This window comes from Coregonus clupeaformis, chromosome 19, assembly GCF_020615455.1.
Source record: "Coregonus clupeaformis isolate EN_2021a chromosome 19, ASM2061545v1, whole genome shotgun sequence".
Taxonomy (NCBI): Eukaryota; Metazoa; Chordata; class Actinopteri; order Salmoniformes; family Salmonidae; genus Coregonus; species Coregonus clupeaformis.
Genome location: NC_059210.1, coordinates 33,949,448 through 33,969,178, shown reverse-complemented (window position 1 = coordinate 33,969,178; position 19,731 = coordinate 33,949,448). Strand labels below are relative to the sequence as shown.

Sequence of the window (19,731 nt, the reverse complement as noted above, 5' to 3'; positions counted from 1 at the left end):
ACCGGCTAGTTGAGGTAGTTGAGGTAATATGTACATGTGGGTAGAGTTAAAGTGACTATGCATAAATAATTAAGCAGCAGCAGCGTAAAAAGATGGGGTGGGGGTGCAAATAGTCTGGGTAGCCATGATTAGCTGTTCAGGAGTCTTATGGCTTGGGGGTAGAAGCTGTTTAGAAGCCTTTTGGACCTAGACTTGGCGCTATGGTACCGCTTGCTGTGCGGTAGCAGAGAGAACACTCTATGACTAGGGTGGCTGGAGTCTTTGACAATTTTGAGGGCCTTCCTCTGACACCGCCTGGTATAGAGGTCCTGGATGGCAGGAAGCTTGGCCCCAGTGATGTACTGGGCCGTACACACTACCCTCTGTAGTGCCTTGCGGTCAGAGGCCGAGCAGTTGCCATACCAGGCAGTGATGCAACCAGTCAGGATGCTCTCGATGGTGCAGCTGTATAACTTTTTGAGGATCTGAGGACCCATGCCAAATCTTTTCAGTCTGCTGAGGGGGAATAGGCTTTGTCGTGCCCTCTTCATGACTGTCTTGGTGTGTTTGGACCATGATAGTTTGTTGGTGATGTGGACACCAAGGAACTTGAAGCTCTCAACCTGTTCCACTACAGCCCTGTCGATGAGCATGGGGGCGTGCTCAGTCCTCTTTTTTTTCCTGTAGTCCATAATCATCTTCATTGTCTTGGTCACGTTGAGGGAGAGGTTGTTATCCTGGCACCACACGGCCAGGTCTCGGACCTCCTCCCTATAGGCTGTCTCATCGTTGTCGGTGATCAGGCCTACCACTGTTGTGTCGTCGGCAAACTTAATGATGGTGTTATAATTATTTATAATTATAATTATAATAATAGGTCATTTAGCAGACGCTCTTATCCAGAGCGACTTACAGGAGCAAATAGGGTTAAGTGCCTTGCTCAAGGGCACATCGACAGATTTTTCATCTAGTCGGCTCGGGGATTAGAACCAGCGACCTTTCGGTTACTGGCACAACGCTCTTACCCACTAAGCCACCTGCCGCCCTGTTGAAGTCATGCCTGGCCATGCAGTCATGGGTGAACAGAGAGTACAGGAGGGGACTGAGCACGCACCCCTGAGGGGCCCCCGTGTTGAGGATCAGCGTGACAGATGTGTTGTTACCTACCCTTTCCACCTGGGGGCGGCCCGTCAGGAAGTCCAGGATCCAGTTGCAGAGGGAGGTGTTTAGTCCCAGGATCCTTAGCTTAGTGATGAGCTTTGAGGGCACTATGGTGTTGAACGCTGAGCTGTAGTCAATGAATAGCATTCTCACGTAGGTGTTCCTCTTGTCCAGGTGGGAAAGGGCAGTGTGGAGTGCAATAGAGATAGCATCATCTGTGGATCTGTTGGGGCGGTATGCAAATTGGAGTGGGTCTAGGGTTTCTGGGATAATGGTGTTGATGTGAGCCATGACCAGCCTTTCAAAGCACTTCATGGCTACAGAAGTCAGTGCTACGGGTCGGTAGTCATTTAGGCAGGTTATCGTAGTGTCCTTGGGCACAGGGACTATGGTGGTCTGCTTCAAACATGTTGGTATTACAGACTCAGTCAGGGAATAGTTGAAAATGTCGGTGAAGACACTTGCCAGTTGGTCAGCACATGTTCAGAGTACACGTCCTGGTAATCCGTCTGGCCCTGCGGCCTTGTGAATGTTGACCTGCTTAAAAGTCTTACTCACATTGGCTACGGAGAGCGTGATCACATAGTCATCCGGAAAACAGCTGGTGCTCTCATGCATGCTTCAGTGTTGCTTGCCTCGAAGCGAGCATAGAAGTGGTTTAGCTTGTCTGGTAGGCTTGTGTCACTGGGCAGCTCGCGGCTGTGCTTCCCTTTGTAGTCTGTAATAGTTTTCAAGCCCTGCCACATCCGACAAGCGTCAGAGCCGGTGTAGTACGATTCAATCTTAGTCCTGTATTGAATCTTTGCCTGTTTGATGGTTCGTCGGAGGGCAGAGCGGGATTTCTTATAAGCGTCCGGGTTAGAGTCCCGCTCCTTGAAAGCGGCAGCTCTACCCTTTAGCTCAGTGAGGATGTTGCCTGTAATCCATGGCTTCTGGTTGGGGTATGTACGTACGGTCACTGTGGGAGCGACGTCATCGATGCACTTATTGATGAAGCCAGTGACTGATGTGGTGTACTCCTCAATGCTATCGGAAGAATTCCGGAACATGTTCCAGTCTGTGCTAGCAAAACAGTCCTGTAGCTTTGCATCTGCGTCATCTGACCACTTTTTTATTAACCGAGTCACTGGTGCTTCCTGCTTTAGTTTTTGCTTATAAGCAGGAATCAGGAGGACAGAGTTATGGTCAGATTTGCCAAATGGAGGGCGAGGGAGCGCTTTATACACATCTCTGTGTGTGGAGTAAAGGTGGTCTAGAGTTTTTTTTCCTCTGGTTGCACATTTAACATGCTGGTAGAAATTAGGTAGAACGGATTTAAGTTTCCCTGCATTAAAGACCCCGGCCACTAAGAGCGCTGCCTCTGGATGAGCATTTTCTTGTTTAGTTATGGCCTTATACAGCTCATTGAGTGCAATCTTAATGCCAGCATTGGTTTGTGGTTGTAAATAGACAGCTATTTAAAATATAGATGAAAACTCTCTTGGTAAATAGTGTGGTCTACAGCTTATCATAAGGTACTCTACCTCAGGCGAGCAAAACCTTGAGACTTCCTTAGTATTTGATTTTGTGCACCAGCTGTTGTTTACAAAGTTACACAGACCGAAGGGAGCAATGGTCTTTAAATTAAAGATCCAGGCAGCTTCTCATTTTAACAATAAGTTGTCGAGGTCATCCCCTCTCCTAGGGAGGGTGACATGTTCGATGCCGATATAACGTAGGGACGAAATCTTGTGGTTCGCTTCCAAAAAGTGGGCGGCGACTGGGTATGTCGAGTTTTTGCACCTAATGGTGCTACGATGTTCCGAGATTCGTACTTTTAACTCGCGCTTTGTTTTACCCACATAATGTTTACCACAAGGACAAGTTATAAGATAAATAACTGCCTTAGTGGAGCACGTAATAACACCTTTGATTGGGATCTGTTTCCCTGTTTGGGGGTGTTTAAAGGATCTAGATTCGTAAGTGCCATTGCATTGAGCGCAGCCGTTACACTTGTAGTTTCCATCCGGTAGAGGCGCAAATAGACGTTGTGCAGGGATATTTAGGGGTGGTATATCCGAGTTTACCAACTGATCTCTGAGGTTTCTGCCCCGCGAGAATACAACCAAGGGAGAGTCCGAAAACACATTACCAATACTGTCATTGGATCTTAGAATGTGCCAATGTTTGTGAACGATTCCCTTAATTTGTTCAGAGCACTTTGAAAAGCGTGTAATTAGAATGGAAGAATGCTTCTTTTTGCGAGACTGTCCCTGAAAGAGGTCAAGTATCGATTTGTTTTGAATTTTCTCAATGGCAGTATTAATCTGACCATTGAGTCCTGCCCATGTCTCCTTGCTAAATAAAGGGTTATCTTTTGTGCCTACAACTCATTGCAACAATTTCGATGTTAAGGTAGACATGTTTAAGTTTTTTTTTAGAAACATCTGTTTAAGGGAATACTTTAGCTCCCCTAATCGTGATATTTCAACTGAACATGTAGGTGGCTCACCTACACATACTCCGACTCCTTTCAGAAGTAAGAGTTATTTTGTACCTCCAGCCAATCGCAATCACTCTATTGAGACATATTGCAGACTCGTTGAAAAATATGTTGGTAATCTCCTTAAGAACAAACAGGAGTGAATATCTTTTCAAAATTTAGCCAAGGATGAAAAACAGGCTTTGTTGATTTACAATCCAATACGTCAGTTCTTACCCGCCCTGCTGATAAGGGTGGGTCGGTTGTACTCATGGATAGGATAGTTTATGTAAATGAGCGTCAAAGACAACTGCTTGACAACACCTTTTACAAGAAGCTCAGAAGTGACCCCACTTCCTGTCACGACTTCAGCCGAGGCTGCCTCCCCTCCTTGTTCAGGCAGGCTTTGGCGTTCGTCGTCACCGGCTTACTAACCACTGCCGCCCCAATCATCATCACAATTGTCTCGTCTTGTCAATCACACACACCTGGTTCCTATCCCCTAATTAGTCTGTGTATAAGTGTTCCCTCTGTGCCCTTGTCCTTGTGGGTGATTGTCTATTTGTGGAGGTTATTGAAGCTCGGTGGACCTTGTGTATTTTGTATCAACGGGAGAATTTTCCCGTGTGCCTTGTATTTTTCCAGTGCGCCTGTTTTGTGCCCTGTAGTGTGTTTGACGCATTTCTGCGTAAACCTGTATGTTGCGGATTCATGCTTTTCTTAACTCTTGTTCTGAGCCCCTGAGATTTACTATGCAATCTGACACACGTCAAATCAGTTTCCTTGATCTTCTGATTTTGTGTGAGGATAATGTTCTACAGTGAGGGAAAAAAGTATTTGATCCCCTGCTGATTTTGTACGTTTGCCCACTGACAAAGAAATGATCAGTCTATAATTTTAATAGTAGGTTTATTTGAACAGTGAGAGACAGAATAACAACAAAAAAATCCAGAAAAACGCATGTAAAAAATGTTATAAATTGATTTGCATTTTAATGTGGGAAATAAGTATTTGACCCCTCTGCAAAACATGACTTAGTACTTGGTGGCAAAACCCTTGTTGGCAATCACAGAGGTCAGACGTTTCTTGTAGTTGGCCACCAGGTTTGCACACATCTCAGGAGGGATTTTGTCCCACTCCTCTTTGCAGATCTTCTCCAAGTCATTAAGGTTTCGAGGCTGACGTTTGGCAACTCGAACCTTCAGCTCCCTCCACAGATTTTCTATGGGATTAAGGTCTGGAGACTGGCTAGGCCACTCCAGGACCTTAATGTGCTTCTTCTTGAGCCACTCCTTTGTTGCCTTGGCCGTGTGTTTGGGGTCATTGTCATGCTGGAATACCCATCCACGACCCATTTTCAATGCCCTGGCTGAGGGAAGGAGGTTCTCACCCAAGATTTGACGGTACATGGTGCTGTCCATCGTCCCTTTGATGCGGTGAAGTTGTCCTGTCCCCTTAGCAGAAAAACACCCCCAAAGCATAATGTTTCCACCTCCATGATTGACGGTGGCGATGGTGTTCTTGGGGTCATAGGCAGCATTCCTCCTCCAAACACGGCGAGTTGTGTTGATGCCAAAGAGCTCAGACGGCCCTGTATATGTGCTTTCTTGAGCAGGGGGACCTTGCGGGCGCTGCAGGATTTCAGTCCTTCACGGCGTAGTGTGTTACCAATTGTTTTCTTGGTGATTATGGTCCCAGCTGCCTTGAGATCATTGACAAGATCCTCCCGTGTAGTTCTGGGCTGATTCCTCACCGTTCTCATGATCATTGCAACTCCACGAGGTGAGATCTTGCATGGAGCCCCAGGCCGAGGGAGATTGACAGTTATCTTGTGTTTCTTCCATTTGCGAATAATCGCACCAACTGTTGTCACCTTTTCACCAAGCTGCTTGGCGATGGTCTTGTAGCCCATTCCAGCCTTGTGTAGGTCTACAATCTTGTCCATGACATCCTTGGAGAGCTCTTTGGTCTTGGCCATGGTGGAGAGTTTGGAATCTGATTGATTGATTGCTTCTGTGGACAGGTGTCTTTTATACAGGTAACAAGCTGAGATTAGGAGCACTCCATTTAAGAGTGTGCTCCTAATCTCAGCTCGTTACCTGTATAAAAGACACCTGGGAGACAGAAATCTTTCTGATTGAGAGGGGGTCAAATACTTATTTCCCTCATTAAAATGCAAATCAATTTATAACATTTTTGTTGTTGTTATTCTGTCTCTCACGGTTCAATCTCTTGCACATCTAGCATTCCAGTGTTAATACTAATTGTAATTATTTTGCACTATAGCCTTACCTCCATAACTTGCTACATTTGCACACACTGTATATATATTTTCTGTTGTATTTTTTGACTTTATGTTTTTTTACCCCATATATAACTCTGTGTTGTTGTTTTTATCACACTGCTTTGCTTTATCTTGGCCAGGTCGCAGTTGTAAATGAGAACTTGTTCTCAACTGGCTTACCTGGTTAAATAAAGGTGAAATAAAAAAAATAAAAAATAAAAATAAACCTACCATTAAAATTATAGACTGATAATTTCTTTGTCAGTGGGCAAACGTACAAAATCAGCAGGGGATCAAATACTTTTTTCCCTCACTCTATATAAAAAATCTTGCATATCTTAATTTCCTCAATTCACAAATAATGTAGGCAGTTCATGCAAAGGATTGTTACCTATAACCAGTATTACCATTACAAAGATTACATTTTTAACAAGCAATTATTATTTTAGCAAATAATTATTGTGATTCATCCTATATTGTCCCTAACATCATAACCCCATAGCAACAGATGTGGGATACATACACATTTGACCCCTTTCCCCCACAAACAACCACAAGCTCCGATGTTCAACAGTTGTTCTATCCCTAAGCCCAACTAAAGAAAGGACTTGATGTGCGAATGCATATACAGTTGCAACTGTTTGAGAAGGCATGCAAAATATGGGCAACAAATACACGCTGGTCCCCCGTTGTGACCATTTTCCCAAGCATCTCTGTGCAGTCAGACCTTTGATTATTCCGTGCCACCAGAGCCACAGTAATTTCCCCCCCCCCCATGGGTTACTGCAGCTAGTGTTGGCAGCACTGCCACTACCTGGGTGGGGGCACCCCACTGGCTAGGTACAAGGTCGTCAAGGTTCTCATTAGCAGCTTTGAGAAATTCCTTGTATAACCATCAGGGGTCTTTGGCTTTGTAGGACCAACCCTGCCAGGCAGGCTCAGAATCTTGAGGGGGAGGTGCTGCTTTAGTGGGTCTCTGACTGCAGCTTTCTTTCTGTTTTGGCTGTGTATAGGCTACTTACAGTAGGCCCATAAAACAGATAAGGTCTTCTCCTTAGTGTATGGGTCTCTCAGGGGGGTGTCTTGGGTATAGGGTTGGGGACCGTTCCATCATGATAGGACAATAAATAACTAAACTATATTTATAATTTATTTTCAAATGTATATCCCATATCTGCACAAAATTGAAAGCTGTCTCTCACAACCCCTGCTCGCAGACACACATGGGCTATGGTATTCGCAACCATTTTCCTTTTTCACTCACATAGCTCCACACTTTTTTCAAACACAAAAACACACACTCCACCTCCCATCACAATACACCCGCACATACCCACATACTGTGCTTTCTATGTCCTCTGTTTGCTGTGTTTTTATCCCTACCATGTTTATTCTGAGTACTTTTGTATTCCAGTTCCTTATATTTTAATATGTATTATTTAGCTAATTCGAGAACTGATCATTCATGCCTATTTTCGTGGCAGTGAGTCTTTTACCCAGGCTTTTAACTATTATTTTATCTTTAAAGAATGCTAATTTGGCAACAATTGGACGCTCATATCTCTGTCCTAAACGGTGTACACGTACGAGTTTGATTTTGTCAACAACATTGCCTGGGATCTGTAGCGCTGTAAGAAATACGTTTTTCACCACGTTTTCAGGATTTTCACCTTTTTCTTTGATACCGGTAAGTACCAGATTTTCTCTCATAGATCTAATCTGTATGTCAAGTAAGGCTTCTCTCAGAAACATGTTCTTCTTTTTACGTTCCTTAACGTCCATTTCAATAGTATTGACTGTACCTTTTAGCTTGTTTGTTTCTTTCTCCATTGTCGCAGCTTTTTTGTCACTCATCTCGAGGCTCGTCTTCAACTCCTTTATTCTTTACTGACTAATTCAGTTTATCGACTTTACCATTCCAGGTGCTGGAAAGCATAAATCGTCTGTGTCCGTCGAGGAGTCACATTTTATTTTGGGGATTGGTTCTCCATGTTTACTCTCCGTCATGTTTGGTTATTGTTTGTTTTGGTAATATTGGTCGATACATTTCTCTAGCCTTTGTGTTGTTATCCAGATTGAAGGTTATTACCGACGAGTATGTGGAGTGAAGCGCTAATATTTAGTCAAACTTACAGATATTGAATATTACGTATTTATCTTGAGGTGATCTGCACCGCTGTGTTCAGACCGCCATCTTGCCTACTTTGTAATACTTCCTATTATGCAATTGTTTCTAGTCGCCACCAGATGGCAGTATATCACCACAACCTCATGATTTTTTTAAAAATAGCTTACTATGATTCACTACTACCTTACAAGTTCTACTCAATAATGTTTCACTACTGATTTAATACATGAGTGGCAAGTCAGTACTGATGATGCTGACTGATTTCCTTATATGAACTGTAACTCAATAAAATCTTAGAAATTGTTGTGTTCATATTTTTGTTCAGTGTACATGATAATAATATTAAATTGTTTTTACATTTCACTAAATGTTAGGTCCCACAGGTTGTCCCAACACATAGTGAAAGTTAATTCTGACAGTGTAAAAGGCCCTTAGTTGACTCGAAAATGTTGAAGAGAAACAAGTTATTGTGTTTGATAAGATGAAAGATTCTCTCAGGGAACCCGATTTACATTTTAGGGGACCCCACATGGGTCCCAGACCCCTGTACTACTAAACTATCTCCCTACTTGCTTCAATGCTTCCTCTCTCTGTATCTCATTTGTCTCCTTCATTGCAGCCTGACTCACTACTCAATGTAAAGGTATTTTGTTATGAGAACTTATAGTAGCCCATCTTTTGATTATAGCTAGCTTAATTTAAGTAAACTGCTCCTGCTGAGGTCGGGCTCCGTTCAACGCTAGTTTATAATTTCATCCTTCTAGCCAGCTAGCTAGAAATAGTGTCTCCTGAGTGGCGCAGTGGTCTAAAGCACTGCATCGTAGTGCTAACTGTGCCACTAGAGATCCTGGTTCGAATCCAGGCTCTGTCGCAGCCGGCCGCAACCGGGAGACTCATGGGCGGCGCACAATTGGCCCAGCGTCGTCCAGGGTAGGGGAGGGAATGGCCGGCAGGGATGTAGCTCAGTTGATAGAGCATGGCTTTTGCAACGCCAGGGTTGTGGGTTCGATTCCCACGGGGGGCCAGTATAAAAAAAAAATGATATATGTATTCACTAACTGTAAGTCGCTCTGGATAAGAGCGTCTGCTAAATGATGTAAATGTAACTAGCTACCTGGCTAACAACCCGAGCCCTTCAGCTACCTAGCTAGACATCTGACTGAAATATCAACTACTATTTACCAGTTGTACATTCATTCTCCAAGAGTCAGGTTTTTTTGTTGTTAGGGGATGTCTGTTTACACGGCAGGCATCAAGGGATGTTCAAAAAAAATCCCACTGTCAGCGGCGTCTCTCTGCCACTTGCCACTGTCCCAGTTAGCAAAATGTTGTGTGGCCCACGTTGTTTGGAATTAGGGCCCTGCAGTGGCCCAGATGCGGCAGCCGTAACTCAGCCAGAATTGACCCACCTTGTAACCACATTTTAGCCAACAACTCAGCAAAGGTTCCCTTATTCTAGCCGGCACAAGGCCGTACTGCCATAAGAAAGCCTCATTTGGGCCGCAAATTCCAAGAGACACTTTCTCTGGGCTAGATGCCATTGTGAAAAAGACAGGGTTGGACTGTGATTTGTAAATTTTATCACAAGCAAAAGATAATACATACAATGATAAAACTACAATGTGGCTATTCCTGAGCTACAACCCCACATTTGGTTGGTCCGGACAGGACCAAGTAACAATCTGATTCACAAAGTTGGGAAATCAAATTACAGCAGGTGAAGGACAATTCAGTATTTAGGACACTAATCTGTATTTATCATATAAATGCCATGTTATAGAAAGGTCAAGACACTTTTGAAATTTGGTGCAAGTTGGCAACACGAAAAGGTAAAAAAAAAAAAAAAACACATACATCCTTTTACAAGCTGCAATGATCTCGTTATCACAGGTCATTGCAGATAAAGTTTAGAATTACAAAATGTTCATTTCTACAACATCTACAGACCTGCACCATGATAACGAGAACTTTGCAGCTTGTAAAAGTACGTATTTGTATGTTTTTGGAGCCTTTGTTACCATTTCCATCTCAGGTAGATGCTCAGGAAGACAACTGCTGTAAGTTACTCAAAACCTAGTGATATATTTTTTTTAAGTATTCACCCTTCTATAACATGGCATTTATATGATTAGGGTCCTAAATACTGAAATTGTCTTTTAATTTGTATAGTACAGTACAGTTAGCACAATAAAGCACATTCAATTAGAATACAGTAATGTATGCTGTACTCTATTGTGCTCTACTGTAAAGTCTAGTTTGTGCATGCTAGCTTAATCATACACCATAACATACAAGTGCATTGATACAGAACATTAAAGTTCTGCAGTGGCAACACAGCAAACACTGTTACACATATTGTTTTAAAACAAGCTCACATCTCAAATGATTGTTGCCCAAATGAGCCTTGTGAAGACGAAATAGAAACATTACTTGCAAATTACAACAAGCCCTATAAACAGGGCCACATCAGAGCACTGAAAACATTGTAACAGAAACTAGTCTCTAAGACAGCAACATTGATGGTGCAAAAAAACACTTGTCCGGCTAAATGACAACATAGTTGTAATGAAAATGGACCACTATTATCATCTGATCACTTGGTAAAAATAAAATACAAATAGGAGCTAGATTCTTAACTGCAACTGACTTAATTTAACTGCAACTAACACCAGACCCCCACCCCCACACAAATGTAGGGTTTATGCTGTAGTATTGGAACAAACATTTGTGAAACATTTTTTATCCTCTGTGGTTATTATCAGAACCCCACCAAGAGTATCTAAGTATTGTCCAACCTCTCCCTTCTTTGTCTACTTTCCTTGCGACCACCATTTTGTTCCCCTGACAGATGGAACCATCTTTTGACACTATTTTCCACTTCTTTGTCGGTTGTATCGGACGTGAGCCAGTTTCTCCTCACCACAGCTTTAAATGAAAATTGGGGAATAAAGAATCATTGGTTTATTTAGATGTTTCTTTCTATGCTTTCTAGTATTCATGAAGGACTTTGGCAATAGTAGAACATTAACTATCTTTTTGAGCTGCAGTTGGCAGAAGGGCAGCTTTCCATTGATTCCCCTCCAGTTCATCGTCTTTGAAAGATCATGGGAGATTATGTGTGCCATGATCCTCCACACACTCTCTTTCACATCACAGCCACATTTCAGTCCCAATAGTCAATCTGTAACCACATAGACAACAGAAAAGTGATCATAACATATGGATATTGTATGTCAATATTAAGTAATTCACCTAATTTTAATAGCCTATTGGCTGCTGAAAAACTATTAACAGTTTTTTTTTCAATATCAAAAAAAATATCTTAGTTTTGGATAACTAAGGCTCCATACAGATCTGGATATTGGTTATATCTGAGCTAATAATACCTCAAACTTTTAAAGCATCATTATAATGGCTGACTAGGTCAGGAGATGGAAATGCACGAAGAGATCTCACCATCTTTTGCCTAAACTCTCTGCTGGCCTTCAGCTCCCCATCAAGATGTTCCATTTGTTGAACACTGCCTACTGGAAAAAGACCATCAGGTAGGTCTTCTTGCAGGACCCTCCTGCCTTGCTGGTCTTGAACGGTTTGAAAAATTATTCTAAGTTGTTCTAATATAATTTCCTGCTTTGTCAGAAGATTCAGGAGCAGAGCTGAAAAACATGAAGGGTCTTACAGTCTTTTAAACAATAAATAAACATTTAATAAACACAAACAGAACAGCAATCTTCTCCATGCAATAGTGATGTTTTTACTGTCATTGCGCTGAGAACAATTCCTGGTCTAACCTCTAGTTATGAAATATACGTGGTTCAGAGTAAACTTAATTATTTTCAAAGTATTTGAAGACCAGGAGGAATCATGAAAGCCCAAAACAGATCTCTCTATTATACGTTTTTGAAAAGATGTTGCTGTTGTAGGTCTCATTATCAAAACAAGCCCTACTAAAGCAGTTATGTTTGTGATACTAAGATTTTTAACAACAAAAAAGTAAAGAGGGAGACTTAAAAATGGCAAGTGGCAGAAACTCTTCCCACTTTCTCGTCTATACAGTAACGTCAGCTACATTCTAATGTAGCACGCCTGGTTCCTATCCCCTAATTAGTATGTGTATACAGTGGGGAAAAAAAGTATTTAGTCAGCCACCAATTGTGCAAGTTCTCCCACTTAAAAAGATGAGAGAGGCCTGTAATTTTCATCATAGGTACACGTCAACTATGACAGACAAATTGAAGAAAAAAAATCCAGAAAATCCCATTGTAGGATTTTTAATGAATTTATTTGCAAATTATGGTGGAAAATAAGTATTTGGTCACCTACAAACAAGCAAGATTTCTGGCTCTCACAGACCTGTAACTTCTTCTTTCAGAGGCTCCTCTGTCCTCCACTCGTTACCTGTATTAATGGCACCTGTTTGAACTTGTTATCAGTATAAAATACACCTGTCCACAACCTCAAACAGTCACACTCCAAACTTCACAATGGCCAAGACCAAAGAGCTGTCAAAGGACACCAAAAACAAAATTGTAGACCTGCACCAGGCTGGGAAGACTGAATCTGCAATAGGTAAGCAGCTTGGTTTGAAGAAATCAACTGTGGGAGCAATTATTAGGAAATGGAAGACATACAAGACCACTGATAATCTCCCTCGATCTGGGGCTCCACGCAAGATCTCACCCCGTGGGGTCAAAATGATCACAAGAACGGTGAGCAAAAATCCCAGAACCACACGGGGGGACCTAGTGAATGACCTGCAGAGAGCTGGGACCAAAGTAACAAAGCCAACCATCAGTAACACACTACGCCGCCAGGGACTCAAATCCTGCAGTGCGAGACGTGTCCCCCCTGCTTAAGCCAGTACATGTCCAGGCCCGTCTGAAGTGCATTTGGATGATCCAGAAGAGGATTGGGAGAATGTCATATGGTCAGATGAAACCAAAATATAACTTTTTGGTAAAAACTCAACTCGTCATGTTTGGAGGACAAAGAATGCTGAGTTGCATCCAAAGAACACCATACCTACTGTGAAGCATGGGGTTGGAAACATCATGCTTTGGGGCTGTTTTTCTGCAAAGGGACCAGGACGACTGATCCGTGTAAAGGAAAGAATGAATGGGGCCATGTATCGTGAGATTTTGAGTGAAACCCTCCTTCCATCAGCAAGGGCATTGAAGATGAAACGTGGATGGGTCTTTCAGCATGACAATGATCCCAAACACACCGCCCGGGCAACGAAGGAGTGGCTTCGTAAGAAGCATTTCAAGGTCCTGGAGTGGCCTAGCCAGTCTCCAGATCTCAACCCCATAGAAAATCTTTGGAGGGAGTTGAAAGTCTGTGTTGCCCAGCGACAGCCCCAAAACATCACTGCTCTAGAGGAGATCTGCATGGAGGAATGGGCCAAAATACCAGCAACAGTGTGTGAAAACCTTGTGAAGACTTACAGAAAACGTTTGACCTGTGTCATTGCCAACAAAGGGTATATAACAAAGTATTGAGAAACTTTTGTTATTGACCAAATACTTATTTTCCACCATCATATGCCAATAAATTCATTAAAAATCCTACAATGTGATTTTCTGGATTTTTTTTCCTCATTTTGTCTGTCATAGTTGACGTGTACCTATGATGAAAATTACAGGCCTCTCTCATCTTTTTAAGTGGGAGAACTTGCACAATTGGTGGCTGACTAAATACTTTTTTTCCCCACTGTAAGTGTTCCCTCTGCCCCCTTGTCCTTGTGGGTGATTGTTAATTGTGAGAGTAATGTAGCTCAGTGGAGCTACTCATAACATTGTGTTGCCAGGGTAGATTTTCCCCCTGTGCCTATGTATTATTGGATTCCGTTACAGTGTAATTGCCAGGGATATTTGTTTCCCCTGTGCATGTTTTGTTGATCGCTATTGCAGCGCATTTGTGTGTTACCCTCCTGCGCCTGACTCCTTTCACCACACTCACCACAGAATCACCAACCCACTATGGAGTCAGCGGGAGAAGAACACATGCCTGGAATTGTGGCACGGGTCCAGGAGCATTCCAAAATGCTGGCCAGCTTGGGGGAAGCGATGGATCGGGTTCTTCAGGTCGTCCAATGCCTGGAGAGGAGAGGACCCAATCTGTCGAGACCAGCTGGCCAACCGGATCCAGCCATCTACACCCCAGCACCTGGAGGGATCCAGATATCCCGACCACAGGCGTTTGATGGGACGGCGGCGCTGTGCCAGGGATTCCTCCTCTAATTGGAGCTTTACTTCGCCAGCATCAGACCGGCGCCATCGGAGCGGGAGAAGGTGTCCGTCCTCGTTTCCTGCCTCTGTGGGAAAGCCCTGTAGTGGGCCAACGCGGTGTGGAACGAGGGAGGAGCCACATTGGAGGACTACAGGGAGTTTGCTCGCCTCTTTCGGGCGGTCTTCAATCACCTGCCCGAGGGTCGAGAGGCGGGTGAGCGGCTGGTCCACCTGAGGCAGGGGACGAGGATCGCACAGAACTTCGCGTTGGCGTTTTGGACACTGGCAGCGGGGTCCGGGTGGAACGAGCGGGCCCTGATCGACCATTTCCGGTGCCATCTGCGGGAGGACATCTGACGGGAGCTAGTCTGCAGGGACACCATGTTGTCCTTCGATAAACTGGTGGACATGGCCATTTGTTTGGACAACCTGCTGGCAGCCAGAGGACATCCAGGTAGGGGTCTGCCCGTTTCCACGCCGGACGACTCGGATCCCGAGCCGATGGAGCTGGGTGGAGCCGCCGGCCGAGAGAGCGGAGGAGGACAGCGACAGTGCCAGTCTGGTGGCACGAAGGGACAGTACACCACACGTCGTAGTCAACGTTCTTTTGGGCCGGGAGGCGGCAGGCAGGGCACTCACGCATCACCCCAGGTATCGAACACCCACACTTGTTCAGAGTCCTCTGTTGCGCACTGTACCCTACCTATCCACTTTCCCGATCACATGGTAGTTCCCTAGTGTAAGGTGCTAGTCGATTCAGGCGCAGCTGGGAACTTTATGGACAGGGCATTCGCACACACTGTCAAGGCATTTCATTGGTTCCCCTCTCCATTCCACTCCCCATCAGAGCACTCGATAGTCGAACATTAGGGTCCGGGTTTGTTACGGAAGTCACTATACCGGTCACCATGATCACCCAGGAGACTCATTGTGAGAAGGTTATTTTTTCGATTATTGAATCTCCTGCTTTCCCAGTGGTATTAGGTATCCCTTGGCTAGCACTCCACTACCCAACCTTCTCATGTCCGCAAAGGGCTCTCACGGGGTGGTCGCGTGAATGTCAAGGTAGGTGTCTAGATGTTTCCGTTGGTGCAACTACGGTGGAAAGTCCAGACGGTACCTCCACCGTGTGCATTCCCCACGAATACCTCGATTTGGCGCACACGTTTTCCAAGACACGTGCTACTAAATTACCACCTCATCGGGCGGGGGATTGCGCGATAGACCTTCGGGTAGACGCTGTACCTCCCAGGAGTCATGTGTACCCCCTGTCGCAGGCTGAAATGGAGGCTATGGAAACATACGTCTCCGGGTCCCTGGGCCAGGGGTACATACGTCCCTCCACTTCACCCGCCTCCTCGAGTTTCTTCTTTGTGAAGAAGAAAGACGGCGGTCTGTGCCCGTGCATTGATTATCGATCACTGAACAAGGAGACGATTAGATTTAGTTATCATCTCCCCCTCATTCCTTCAGTGATCGAGTTAATGCATGGGGCGCGTTTCTTCACAAAGCTAGATCTCAGGAGTGCGTACAACCTGGTCTGTGTTCGGGAGGGGGATGAGTGGAAGACGGCATTCAGCACAATCACGGGGCATTATGAATACCTGGTGATGCCCTACGGTTTGATGAATGCTCCATCCGTCTTCCAGTCCTTTGTGAACGAGGTGTTTCGGGACATGCTTGGTCGCAGTGTAGTGGTCTACATCGATGACATCCTGGTGTATTCCGGTACTCACGCCGAGCATGTGTCCCTGTTTCGCAAAGTGCTGGCCAGACTGTTGGAAAATGACCTTTATGCCAAGGCAGAGAAGTGTATGTTTTTCCAGCAGTCCGTCTCCTTCCTCGGATGGAGGGAGATCGCATTTCAGCCGTGCGTAATTGGCCGACTCCAACCACGGTTAAGGAGGTGCAGCGATTCCTTGGCTTTGCCAACTACTACCGAAGGTTTATCCGGGGCTTTGGCAAGGTCGCAGCTCCCATCACATCCCTGTTGAAGGGTGGGCTGTCCCGGCTCTGCTGGTCTGCTGAGGCGGATCTGGCCTTCAGGAGACTGCGGGGTCTGTTCACCTCAGCTCTGGTACTGGCCCACCCCGATCCATCACTACCGTTCGTAGTGGAGGTGGATGCGGCCGACGTAGGGATAGGTGCTGTCCTGTCCCAACGTTCGGGCATGCCACCCAAGCTCCGCCCCTGTGCCTTCTTCTTGAAGAAGCTCAGCCCGGCGGAGCAGAACTACGACGTTGGTGATCGGGAGCTGTTGGCTGTTGTCCGAGCTTTGACCGTGTGGAGGCATTGGCTCAAAGGTGCGAAAACACCCTTTCCTCGTCTGGACGGACCACCGTAACCTGGAGTACATCCGGGCAGCGAGGAGGCTGAATCCTCGCCAGGCCAGGTGGGCCATATTCTTCACCCGGTTTGATTTTACACTATCATACATTCCGGGTACGAAGAACGTGAAGGCAGACGCACTGTCCCAGCTGTATGAGACAGAGGAGAGGCCCAGAGACAACACTCCCATACTCCCGGCCTCCTGCATTGTGGCGCCGGTAGTATGGGTGATGGACGCGGATATAGAGCGGGCATTACGCACAGATACATCTCCACCGCAGTGTCCAGCTGGGCTGCGGTACGTGCCTGCTCTTATCCGTGATCGTCTGATCTTCTGGGCACACTCGTCACCCTCCTCTGGTCACCCAGGTATCGGTCGTACAGTGCGCTGCTTGAGCGGAAAGTACTGGTTGTCTACCTTGGCTAAGGACGTGAGGGTGTACGTCTCCTCCTGCTCGGTGTGCGCACAGAGTAAGGCACCTAGGCACCTCCCAGCGGGTAAGCTACAACCATTACCAGTTCCACAACGACCATGGTCTCACCTTAGCATTGCTTTTCTAACTGATCTTCCCCTCTCCCAAGGTAACACCACCATCCTGGTTGTTGTGGACCGCTTCTCCAAGTCCTGCCACCTCCTTCCTCTGCCCGGTCTCCCCACGGCCCTGCAGACTGCCGAGGCCCCGGGGGGTACTGTCATGACTTCGGCCGGGGCTGCCTCCCCTCCTTGTTCGGGCAGGCTTCGGCGTTCATCGTCACCGGCTTACTAACCACTGCCACCCCAATCATCATCACAATTGTCTCGTCTTGTCTATCACACACACCTGGTTCCTATCCCCTAATTAGTCTGTGTATAAGTGTTCCCTCTGCCCCCTTGTCCTTGTGGGTGATTGTTAATTGTGAGAGTAATGTAGCTCGGTGGAGCTACTCATAACATTGTGTTGCCAGGGTAGATTTTCCCCCTGTGCCTATGTATTATTGGATTCCATTACAGTGTAATTGCCAGGGATGTTTGTTTCCCCTGTGCCTGTTTCGTTGATCGCTATTGGAGCGCATTGGTGTGTCAACGAAGGAATAAACTCTGTATTCGGTGATTACCCTCCTGCGCCTGACTCCTTTCACCACACTCACCACAATGCCGTCATCACCTAATTTGCATAATTGGCCATGTGCATGTAATTGTGATGGACGCTGTAGGAGAGAGGAATAACATCGTGGGAGTGAGTAAAAAGTAAAAAGTAAGTAAAAAACACCCTAAATATGTTTAGAACTGCAAATGAACTTTCTTCTGTCGATTCGTCACAATTCCAACCTTCCTCCTTTATCCGGGCTTGGGACTGGCAAAAGTGACCCAAAAGAGACACTCTGGCAGAGTTATTTTTCTTAAGTTTGGTTTGGTTTTTAACCTTATGGTCCACTTAGGAGCCTTCCACAAGTCACAGTAAAACATGAACATTTCTAACCACAACATTTTAACAATTTTTTTTGCATACAATCTACATTAACAATCTAAATGGACCAAAAAGAGACAATAGAAAAAACTGTCAATGGCAATGTGAGAAAATGATGGTAACTAGTCTGGCCCTAATTCCGTTTTTTTATCAGACTTTTCATCCTTCTACAAAATATACTTTCCTGCAACCCGCCTCACTCAATGTGGAACGGATTCTATTATTGACTTACCTTTATCTAGAATCTAGAATCTCCAGTTGAAACTAGCTAGCCAGCTAACTAGCTACTTGCTATTAGCCACAGCTAGTGGTATTTCACCCAGAACATTGGATTTTTTTTCTGCGGGATTAATTTTAATCACTGGACATTAATCACCGGATATTCGGCCAGTCTGCACAGCGTTATCGACCCAGAACATATCAGTTTTTCCGCCAGAATCACTGAATCACTGGACCTTTAACTCCCGGATTCATCGCTACCAGCTAGCTACAACAAAACGGACGCTGTGGTCTGGCTAATCATCCTGAGCTAGGCCCATCTCCCGGCTATCTACCTCTCTGTCAACCGGACGGGACCACCTAGTGTTGACACGGAGCCCCGCCGATCCTACACGACTGGTCTGCCGACGAAATCATCTGATGTGGTTACGACGTTAACCACGAAGATTCCATCCATCTGCTAGCCCCGGCCCGCTAGCCGCTAGCCGTGGCCTCTTACTCACTAGTGCTTTACCACCGGACCTTATGATAACTCAGCTATACAGCTGATGTCTGCTGGACTGTTCCTTTTTACGGTACTACATCCTGTTTATGTTTAGCCTCAGCCCAAACATGGTTAGTTTATTGTTGTTTCGGTTATTTCTAATTGTACTATATCACTGTAGACCCCCCAGCCTAGCTAAACCTGCCTTAGATAGCTCCTTTGCCCCTCCCCCTATACACGCGGAGACCGACTCAATTGATGCCTCCAGCGATGCTATCTCTTTCATTGTTACCCAACGCTTAGGTTTACCTCCACTTTACTCATATCCTTCCATATCCTTGTCTGTACATAATGCCCTGAATCTTTTCTATAACACCCGGAAATCTGCCCCCTTTATTCTATGTACCCAACGCACTAGAAGACCAGTTCTTAAAGCCTTTAGCCGTATCCTTATTCTAGTCCTCCTCTGTTCCTCTGGTGATGTAGAGGCTAACCCAGGCCCTGCAGCCCTCAGTATCACTCCTACTCCCCAGGCGCTATCATTTGATGACTTCTGTAATGGCAAAAGTCTTGGTTTCTTGCACATAAATATCAGATGTCTACTTCCTAAGTTTGAGTTATTCACTGCGTTAGCACACTCTGCCAACCCTGATGTTCTAGCAGTGTCTGAATCCTGGCTCAGGAAGGCCACCAAAAATTCTGAAATTTCCATCCCCAACTATAACATTTTCCGTCTAGATAGAACTGCCAAAGGGGGTGGAGTTGCAATCTACTGTAGAGATAGCCTGCAGAGCTCTATCATACTATCCAGGTCTGTGCCCAAACAGTTTGAGCTTCTACTTCTAAAAATCCACCTTTCCAGAAATAAGTCTCTCACTGTTGCCGCTTGCTACAGACCCCCCTCAGCCCCTAGCTGTGCCCTGGACACCATATGTGAATTGATTGCCCCCATTTATCCTCAGAGTTTGTACTGCTTGGTGACCTAAATTGGGATATGCTTAATACCCCAGCC

The 19,731-nt window shown here is 45.3% G+C and overlaps 1 long non-coding RNA gene across 1 annotated transcript; it reads right to left on the bottom strand.

Annotated features, from left to right (window-relative positions):
- Positions 1-9,573: 9,573 nt before the first annotated feature.
- Positions 9,574-12,113, bottom strand: LOC121531389. The gene is made up of 2 exons (XR_005994144.2): positions 11,470-12,113; positions 9,574-11,194 (listed from the first exon to the last, which is right to left on the bottom strand). It is a non-coding gene; the product is annotated as an uncharacterized LOC121531389 (long non-coding RNA).
- Positions 12,114-19,731: the final 7,618 nt, after the last annotated feature.